A 9,630-nucleotide genomic window follows, 5' to 3' on the forward strand; every position below is an offset into this window, starting at 1 on the left:
AATCAGATTTATATCTATGTGTCATTCAATTCTCAAGTCCAAAGTTTCCATTTATGCTTCAGTTCTTAGATTTAGTCATTTATTTTTATGTGTGTTGAGGACTTGCCTGAATTTGTGTCTGTGTACCATGTGTGTACCTGGTGTCCACAGAGATCAAAAGAGGGTTTCAGATGCCCTGGGATAGAATGACAGATGGCTGTGACCTGCCAGTACCACTGCAATATCAGCAGTGACCTAACTGTCGAGCTGTCTCTCCAGGCTTTATTATTGTTATTATTTTAGGCAGGATCTTACTATATAGATCAGACTGGCCTTGAACTCAAAGATGGGCCTTCCTCTGCCTCCCAGTTGCTGAGATTAAAGGAAAGTACCCCCACACTTAGCTAAACAACAAAATTTAAATGAGAAATAGATGTTAGTGATTTTAGCTCTACTATGGATAATTGACAGAATAATTTAAGTTGTACTTGATTTGGCAGCACATATATTAAAATTGGAACAATACAGAGAAGAGTAGCATGGCCCCTATGCAAGAATGACACAAAAATCCATGAAGTGTTCCATATTTAAAAACAAAAAAACATAACCAGGCCAGATGGTGTTTTTTTTGTTTTTGTTTTCTTTTTGAGACAGGGTTTCCTCTGTGTATCGGTCCTAGCTGTCCTGGAATTAGCTCTGTAGATCAGGCTGGCCCCGAACTCACAGAGATCCACCTGCCTCTGTCTCCTGAGTGCTGGGATTAAAGGCATGCCTGTGGCACCGCCTCCTGGCCTGGTACATACCTTTAATTTCAACATTTGGGAAGGCAGAGGCATGCAGATCTCTGAGTTCCAGGCTGGCTTCATCTACAAATTGAGTTACCCGACAGGTAGGGCTACAAAGAGAAACCCTGTCTACAAAAACAACAAGAACAAAAAACAAACAAACCCAGGAGAAGTTGGCAATATTAATCAACCTGACTTGTGCCCAGTAATAACACATCTCATCAAGGCAGCGTTGTACATTTACAAAATATATTATACTCTTACCCATAAAGCCAATGCTTATAAATCTAGAATGAATTCATGCAAAAATAAAAAAGATTAACTTAGATAACAGAAAAGTATTTGAAAAGTCCCTTACAAATAACTGGAAGCTAATATAAACAACACTTTTACAAACCTGGGTAAAGGAAGAAAAGGAAAAATATTTTTAACTGAATAAAGATAAAACACTATTAAAATTTCTGGGATGCCATTAAAGCAGTATTCTCAGAGAAAACTTTAGCATTAAATATTTTTTTCATTAAATATTTATATTGGGGAAAAAAAGGAAATGAGTGAGCAAGTAGGGGCAGGGGTGGGAGGGAAGAGCAGAAACCAGCTGTTCCCCGGCAGCAAGCATCTCAGCAAACAGGCTCCTGATGGGCTGCGCACTCCAGCATAGCCAAATTGAATCGAGGATGCCTTTGTGAAACATGAACTTGTTCAGAGGATTTAGGTGATGGCTTGGTCAAACAAACACGAGGACCTGAATTTGGGTCCCTAGTAACCCCTGAGAAGCTGGCCAGTGTACATCTTTAACCTCCAATCAGTGAGCTCCAAACTCAGTAAGAAAGCCTTTCAGAAAAATAAGATGGAGAGAGACTGAAGAAGATACCTGAGCATTGACCTTTGGACTGTACTTGAGCACATACCCGTGGCCCCCCCCCAATATATCTAAAAAGAAAACGGAAAAAAAAAAAAACAAAGACTTGAAAAGAAAATTTTAGAGTAACACTCCTCATGAAGATACAAAAATCCCTAAGATCCTAAGATTTTCAGTGGTAGGATTGGAGAGAGAGAGAGCTCATGGTCTGGAGTAAACACTTCCTAGAAGAGCCTAGGAATCTGGCCAGTCCATTGCCACATCAAAGTCTATAACAGTCAGTCACAAGGCACCAAACAAGCAATACTAAATACAGAGAAAGAATTTGGAAGTTTAAGCCTAGTGTAGATCAAAGTTCAGTTCCTATCACCCAAGTCAGATGATTCACAACAATCTATAATTTCAGCTCCGGGGGTTATCTAGTTTTTTACTTCACAGGCACCCGAAATCAACATGTACAACCCCTTACACAGATACCATATACACATAATTTTTTTAAAAAAAATCTTTAAAAAAGATTCTAGCAAATGGAAAACAGGGATATACAAATAGATAATGTATGCTCGAAGGCAGTGATGCACACCTTTAATCCCAGCATTTGGGAGGCAGAGGCAGATGAATTTCTGTGAGTTCAAAGCCAGCCTGGCCTACAAAGTGAGTTTCAGACTGTTACACAGGGAAACCCTGTCTCAGAAAAAAAAAAAAATAAAGGAAGATAATGTATTATTACCAAATGTGCTCATCACAGAGTACATGCTTAACTTCATAAAAGAATGGTCCACTTGAAGCCACTGTAGTCTCATGTTGAAAAGTTTTATAATTATTTTAACAGCTTTGAAAATATCATTTGACAAAAATTCAACAGTCACTCATGATAACTCACAGCAAAGTGAGGGGCTAGAGAGAGGTCTCAGTTATCAAAGGCACTGAGTGGAGGACCTGAGTTCAGTCCCTGGCACCCACATAGTGGCTCACAAACATCTATAACTCTAGTTTCAGGGTATCTGATGCCCTCTTCTGGTTTCCACAGGTACAAGGCATACACAAGGTGCACAGACACACACTGTGTAAAACAACCATCCATACAATCTTTAAAAGTTTTTTTTTTTTTAAGATTTGAAAAAAGTCCTCGAGATGTTTTGTGAACTACTGACTTCTGAACATGACATGGTTGTTGCACTCAGACTCACAACATCTATGGTTACCCTGCACAAGATCAAGACAGTAAAAATTCCTGCATGGATGGAAGAGGGGCTCCCAGGTCCCCATTTCTAGCAGAGGAACTACTGACAGTTAATGGCTGCTGAGAAAGGGAAAATCATTTTCTTTGTGGGATATGGCCACTTGTAGATTGCCAATGCCCCAGTGGATGGCCCCACACTTGAGAATGAATTTGGACTCCATATGTTTGTTATCTTGAAAAACGGAGGAGGAGAAGACAGGCGGTGATGGCATTGACCTTTAATCCCAGCACTCGGGAGGTAGAGGCAGGCAGATCTCTGTGACTTCAAGGCCATTTTGGTCTACAAAGCTACACAGATAAAGCCTGTCTCAGAAAAAAAAAAAAAAAAAAAAAAAAAAAAAAAAAAAAAAAAGAGGAGGAGAAGAAGGCAAGGAATTGGGAAAGGTCCAAGCAGAGTGGGGAAATGGATACAGTCAAAATATATTGGACCTAAGTATGAAATTCTCAAAGAATAAATAAAATATTTTAAAAGGTCTTCAGAGGCTGGGGAGACAGTACAGCAGTGTATTTAAGAACACTGGCTGCTTTTCCAAAGGAACCAGGTTCAGCTCCCTGCACCCATACGGTGGCTTATAACCATTGGTAACTTCAGTTTCAAGGGATCTGGTGCTCAGTTTCAAGGGATCTGGTGCCTTCTTCTGATCTTTGCTAGCACTAGGCATGAATGTGATGAACATACAATCCCCCACTACCACAAATTATGCAGTCCAGTTTCCCGAATTTGGTGAAATCGCAAGGATCAGCACACCTGGAGTGCAATGGATTAGCCTCGCTCTGGGAAAGCCACCTTCGTAATCATGTTATTTCCCCTGCCAGGTGAGTATAAAATAACCCGTTTATATTCATCTACGTGCTGCCACATAGCTCGTGGCTTTACTTCTCCTTCTGCATGTCTTGCTCCCTCTGTGTCTGGCTGTGATTCTACCTTTCTTCTTCTCCAAGTCCTCTCTGTCCCCAAAAGTCCTGCCTAACCTCTTCCTGGCTAGTTAAGTGACCATTCAGCTCTTTATTAAACCAATCACAGGGACACGTCTTCACACCGTTTAAAGGAATATTGCACAAAGGTTTCTCTCCTTAGCTTCAATCAAATGATGCTACTCTCTGACAGCATGTACCACATTTCAGCCACTTTACCCTTCTGTTTCCAATCCCACCCTGGTGGTGGGGTTGTGCCACCTTCTTAGCCAGTCGGTGGTGGTGTGTACTTTTAATCCCAGCACTGGGGAGGCAGAGGCATGTGGGTCTCTGTGAGTTCAAGGCTAGTCTTGGTCTACAAAGTAAATTCTAGGACAGCCTCTAAAGTTACACAGAAACTCTGTCTCAAAAAACCAACCCCCTCCTCAAACAAAACAAAAAAAAAAAACAAACAAACAAAAAACCCCAAAAGTTGAGGGCATATATCTACATAAGGCATATGCAAGCCTTTTTCACTCTCAGGCCATGTTGGCTGTTGTCCTAAGTTGGGAGTCATCTTGCACTTAAAGCAGAAAGATGGTGAGCACAAAGAGGATGGAAAAAGTCTTTGTCAGCTGTAGCTACAACTCTAAGCACATAGTACATGCTGGGGTACAAGCTGACTCTGAAGATGAGCAGCTAGGGCAAAGCGAAACTGGTTATTCTTGCCAACTGCCTTGCTTAGAGAAAATCTGAAATAGAATGCTATGTCACGTTGGCCAGAACTGGTGTCCTTCAGGACAGGGGCAATAATACTGAGCTGGGCACGGCATGTGGAAAATGCTACAGTGTGCACACTGGCTGTCACTGGCCCAGCTGATTCTGATATTTGTTAGAGGCATGCCAGAACAGACTGCAGGAAAATGAACCAGGAAAGCATTTCCTTCACAAAGCTTGCCTACAAAACAAAACAACAATGGCAAAAAAGACAAATACACGAATTTTCATAGCCTTATTCTTCAGCTTATCTTAAAATAGCCACAAACTGAATGGCCTACATGTCTATTGAGAGGAAAATGAGTCATTAACTGGTAAATTCAGACAGTGTAACAACACACAACAGATTACAATGAGACAGACTATTGACACATGCACCAACATTATTTTATACACTGTGGTGTATAAGAGAGACCCTCCAAAAATGAGTAAATAGTATCCAAATCCCTCACAAATGTTAAAAACATACAGAATTAATTGAACATGACATAACTCAGAAGAGTGATTATCTGGGGGGAAGCAGGTACTGACTGGAAAGATATATAATGGATTCTTCCTGACTGCTGAAAATGTTCTCTGTCTTGAGTTGGGTATATTTGAATACATATAATGCAATGTCCAACAGTGGGTCATTTGTACAACAGTTGTTTTGTAAGATTTGATCATCTAGGGGCTGAAGAAATGGCTCAGTGGTTAATAATTGCTGTTTTTTGTACACAACCCAAATTTGGTTCCCAGAACCCACATGGCAGCTCACAACAATGTATAATTCCAGTTCCAAGGGATCCAATACTCCTTTCTGGCTCCAAGGACACTGTACACACATAGTACCAGACCATTCATAAAGGCAAATTGTCATATTTATAAAAATAAATATTGCAAAAAATTCTATCACCTAGTGACTTTATATATAGTCATATTAGTTTTGTACAGTTTATGATCACATTTTGGAAAATTAATAGCACATTTATTGAAATATGATCCAATCAATAAGTAATGAAAAATATGCATATATGCATATTTATTGCTGTTGTCTATATTACAGAAGAGTGTATCATGAACATTTCCTTTGTTTGTGAATATTTTCTATTCCAAAATTGTTCTACAAATGTCCAGTTTTCCCATAGGCAACTGATCTCATCCATTTCTGTTGCTACTGTGAGCTGTGTAATCATTATGGTAAACACAATCTGCCATGACTGACAAGCCCCCAAAATTTCACTGTGTTAGTGCTGCAAAAATTTTCTGATCAATGGTGATGCACGCCTTTAATCTTAATACCAGCACTTGGGAAGGCAGAGGCAGGAGGAGCTCTTTAAGTTCAAGGCCAGCTTGGTTTACAGAGTGAGTTCCAGAGCAGCCAAGGCTACATAGAGAAACCCTATCTTGAAAACAAACAAGCAAAATCAATTCTCAGTGTGGGGACCAGATCTTGTTTAGATGAATATCTGTCATCCTGCAACTGTACCACTTGGATTATGAAGCCTCCTAGGTCATACTAAAAATGAGGCTGGAAGGTTGCCTGTACAGCTTTTAAGGATCAGACATGAAAATCGCTTACATCAGTTCCACCCACATCCCATTAGCCAAACTGCTAGGGAAGTTTCAACCTATCTGCCTCAGCACCAGGCAGAAGAGCACACATAGCTTCACTTTCCCTGCAGCCCTCCACAGGCTGTGGTGGTGTATGTTGTAGCTCAGCTCAGCATGTCTGGCAGAAGAGAGAGGCCCTGGGCTCAGTCTCCAGCACCACAAAAAGGTAACAAACAAACAAATGTAAAGGTAGTGGTGGACAACAGAGGAGCATCCCTTTAAATACATGGCAGCCACAGGGGAGACAAAAAAGAAAAAAAGAAAAAAAAAAAAAAAAAAAAAAAAAAGGAAATGCACATGGATGGAGAGGCCTCCTCAAATTCCCACACACAGATGAATCGTAACTTCCAGACATCTATACAGAGAAGAAACATTTCCACCCTCCTTTCCTTTAACGTGGCAATGCATATTTATTGTTCCCTTGTAAACTATGGGTGACACCCATAGCACGAGCACTTGCAGAGGGACAGTTGCTTACCCGTGTGTCTGACTAGCTGGCCTGCGTGTGTACCAAGAATCAGATGGATTTATTATGAACCAGTTTTTCCAGTTGTAAGGGTTACTCTAATTATGTGGTTTAATTATGTATTACTCAAGTCTAAGAAATATAAGTTCCAAAATTCAAAGAAAAGTCTTCACCCCTTTGAAGAGTTGTGGCTGGGCCTGCTCCACTGAAACTGCAGGTAGGCTGGTCGAAGCCTTAGGAACAGAAACACCTGTTGGACTATGGCCGTAGAAGGACCTGCTCACATTGCAGCTGTGGTTTCCTCGCCTTGCCTCACTCCAGCTTTGAAGTAAAATCAAAGGCAACTGCTGGGCCGTCATTCTGGTGCCCCTGGCCTGGACAGTATTCATTTCTTTGGACTATTGGACTCCTGACCACCATGAAGAATAAAGGTAAGCCTTGAGAGACCATAGTTACTCCTCCTGTCCTAAACACACACACACACACACACACACACACACACACAGAGAGAGAGAGAGAGAGAGAGAGAGAGAGAGAGAGAGAGAGAGAGAGAGAGATTTCCTACAGGTTTCTTCATAGTTTCTTACAGGTTTAATAATAGCAGGTTGCTTGTGTGAGCACTCGCTGTTTGAACCTGAACAGGCCTTTTGATCTAAACTGGTTCCCTATTCGTTGGAAGATCAGTCAACATCTTTAAGTTTTAAATGAAAATATTCAAAGATGTGTCATTGGTGAAACAGAGTCCAAGAAGAAGCAGACATCACTCCTTCCCACAAAAGGGAACTAGAAATCTCAGCTGCCATGTGTTGATGTGCAGCTTCCCACACAGATGACAGTCCATAAGAAAGGACCCTGGGCCCTGATGTCAGGCAGACTCTTCAGCAGACCTCACATTCCAATAAGAATCTTCAGCAGTACTTATTGTCCCATCATATTTTCCAACTCAGACTCCTCTGCCTTCATGAGACAATGAATTTCTGCCTCCATTGCTAGATGAGAGTTTATATAGAAAGGGTTAGAATCAAGTTTGAGACAGGTAAATATCACAAAGAGAATACTAATTTTGTGTTTTATCTAGAAACAACTACTGTATGTTTATTCTTTAAAGTGTTTGCCATATTTAAAAAAAATCTTTGTAACTTCAAACTGGAAAGCATAAGAAAATGTTTACATTTTAAATTTCTTGGAGATAGAAGTCTAAGTGGAGGTTCTAGAAGGCAGGTGGGTTCGTAGATCCTAACCTGAGAGGTTTGGATGAAGATGTGTTTGTTTTTGAGACAGGGTTTCTCTCTGTAGCCCTGCCTGGCTTCAAACTCACAGAGATCCACCTGTATCTACCTCTTGAGTGCTGGGATTTAAGGCATGCAGCACCACTGCCTGGCCCTAGATGTGGGTTTTCTAACTCCATATGGATGGTGATTGGCAATTAAAGTCAAGACGTTGGTTAAGATCTCCCTCTGCCATAATGGAAAGGTATGGGGTGTAACTAAGAGTACAAACTTGTATAAGTGAGAACTTTAATTTGACTAAAAACAAATAATTTATTTAGTTATGCAATTAAAAACTGGACATAACAGTATGCTGTTGGCAATGGATGAGTGATGCTAGCAAGCAACTGTCATTTCCTATACCATTGTTGTGCTCCCTCAGCCTTGAAAGATCACAAGTACCCTCCAATTCTGTATGCATGCTCTAATAATAAAAAGGCAATATAATGACATCGAAGTCTTTTCTTTGCCAGATGCCTCCCCCCCCTTGGAGAAAGTGTTTCTCTGTAGCTTTGGAGCCTGTCCTGAAACTCTCTCTGTAGACCAGGCTGGCCTGGAACTCAAAGAGATCTGCCTGCATCTGCCTCCTGAGTGCTGAGATTAAAGGTGTATGCCACCATCACCCCACTTTTTTTTTTTCCTGTGATTCTGAGTATTGAACTTAGGTCATTCACATGCTGGGCAAGCACTCTGCCAATGAGTACCTGTCAGGTACTCTTAATGGGAAAAGAAGACTTTTGAACTTTCTGTCTACATATAGGTCACGGTCCTAAACTGTGGTACACAGCTCTCCCTAACTTCAGAGTAAAGAAATGAGTGTTTCATCTTTCCATAAAGAGGAAAGCTAGAGAAAGAGGGATTAAATTAGGTATGTATTGACTTGGCCTCTAGTACCTTCTCCAGGACCACCCTGAGTACAAGAATGTTTGAATGAAGGTAACAAGAAGGTGTTAACTTAGAAGAGAGTCTACTGATGAAATAGGATGTCACAGAGCTGAACAGAAAACTAGAGGATGGCAATATTGCTGAATTTGAGGGGAAGGAGTTTTAGACAGGAATTATCATCAAAAACTGAGTAGGTGGCTGGCACTTTAAATACTTAAAAGCTATGGTATATTTTAGTGCTTGTCAGGTGAGAGGAGAATTTAGAAAGAGCAAATGCAATGCAGTAGTAGGGACAGGAGCCATGTCAAGAGGAGTTCAGAGGGAATGGAAATGTGAGGGAGGAAGAACAAATGTAGACAGCTCTTTTGGAATGCTCACCATAAAAGGAAAGTCAGGAACAACAACAACAAAATCAGTTTTTAATGAAAGACTTTGTAAATGAGGATGAGACTTTAATTTTTGATCCTAAGTGCTAGGATTAAAGGCATGCCCGTTCATGCCCAATTTTAGACTTGAGATGCAACCCATAGATAGCTTCATTCATGCTAGAAAAATATTCTACCAACTGAGCTAAATCCTCATCCAAAAATAAAATAAAATTTGAATTTTCCTCCTTCTCATCCCCTGTCCTCTTCCCCCTCTTTTTTCTTCCCCTGCTCTTCCTCTCTTCCTTCCAGTGCTGGGGGGTAGAACCCAGCTGTATCAGCTGGGTGATGGTGGTGCCTGTCTGATCCCAACACTGGGGAGGCAGAGGCAGGTGGATCTCTACGAGACAGCCTGGTTCACAGAGTGAATTCCAAGACAGCCAGAGCTACACAGAGAAATCCTGTCTTGAAATACAAAAGAAAATAAAACAAGGAAAGAATTGCTGTCCTTCT

General features: G+C 40.9%; 2 non-coding genes across 2 annotated transcripts; one reads left to right on the forward strand and one right to left on the reverse strand.

Moving 5' to 3' along the window:
- The first annotated feature begins 463 nt into the window (after window positions 1-463).
- Window positions 464-570, forward strand: LOC127232035 (U6 spliceosomal RNA). Its single transcript, XR_007835336.1, has one exon. It is a non-coding gene; the product is annotated as a U6 spliceosomal RNA (small nuclear RNA).
- Window positions 571-3,524: 2,954 nt separating this feature from the next.
- LOC127232019 (U1 spliceosomal RNA) lies at window positions 3,525-3,693 on the reverse strand. The gene has a single exon (XR_007835324.1). It is a non-coding gene; the product is annotated as a U1 spliceosomal RNA (small nuclear RNA).
- Window positions 3,694-9,630: the final 5,937 nt, after the last annotated feature.

Source organism: Phodopus roborovskii, unplaced genomic scaffold (genome assembly GCF_943737965.1).
Source record: "Phodopus roborovskii unplaced genomic scaffold, PHOROB, whole genome shotgun sequence".
Taxonomy (NCBI): Eukaryota; Metazoa; Chordata; class Mammalia; order Rodentia; family Cricetidae; genus Phodopus; species Phodopus roborovskii.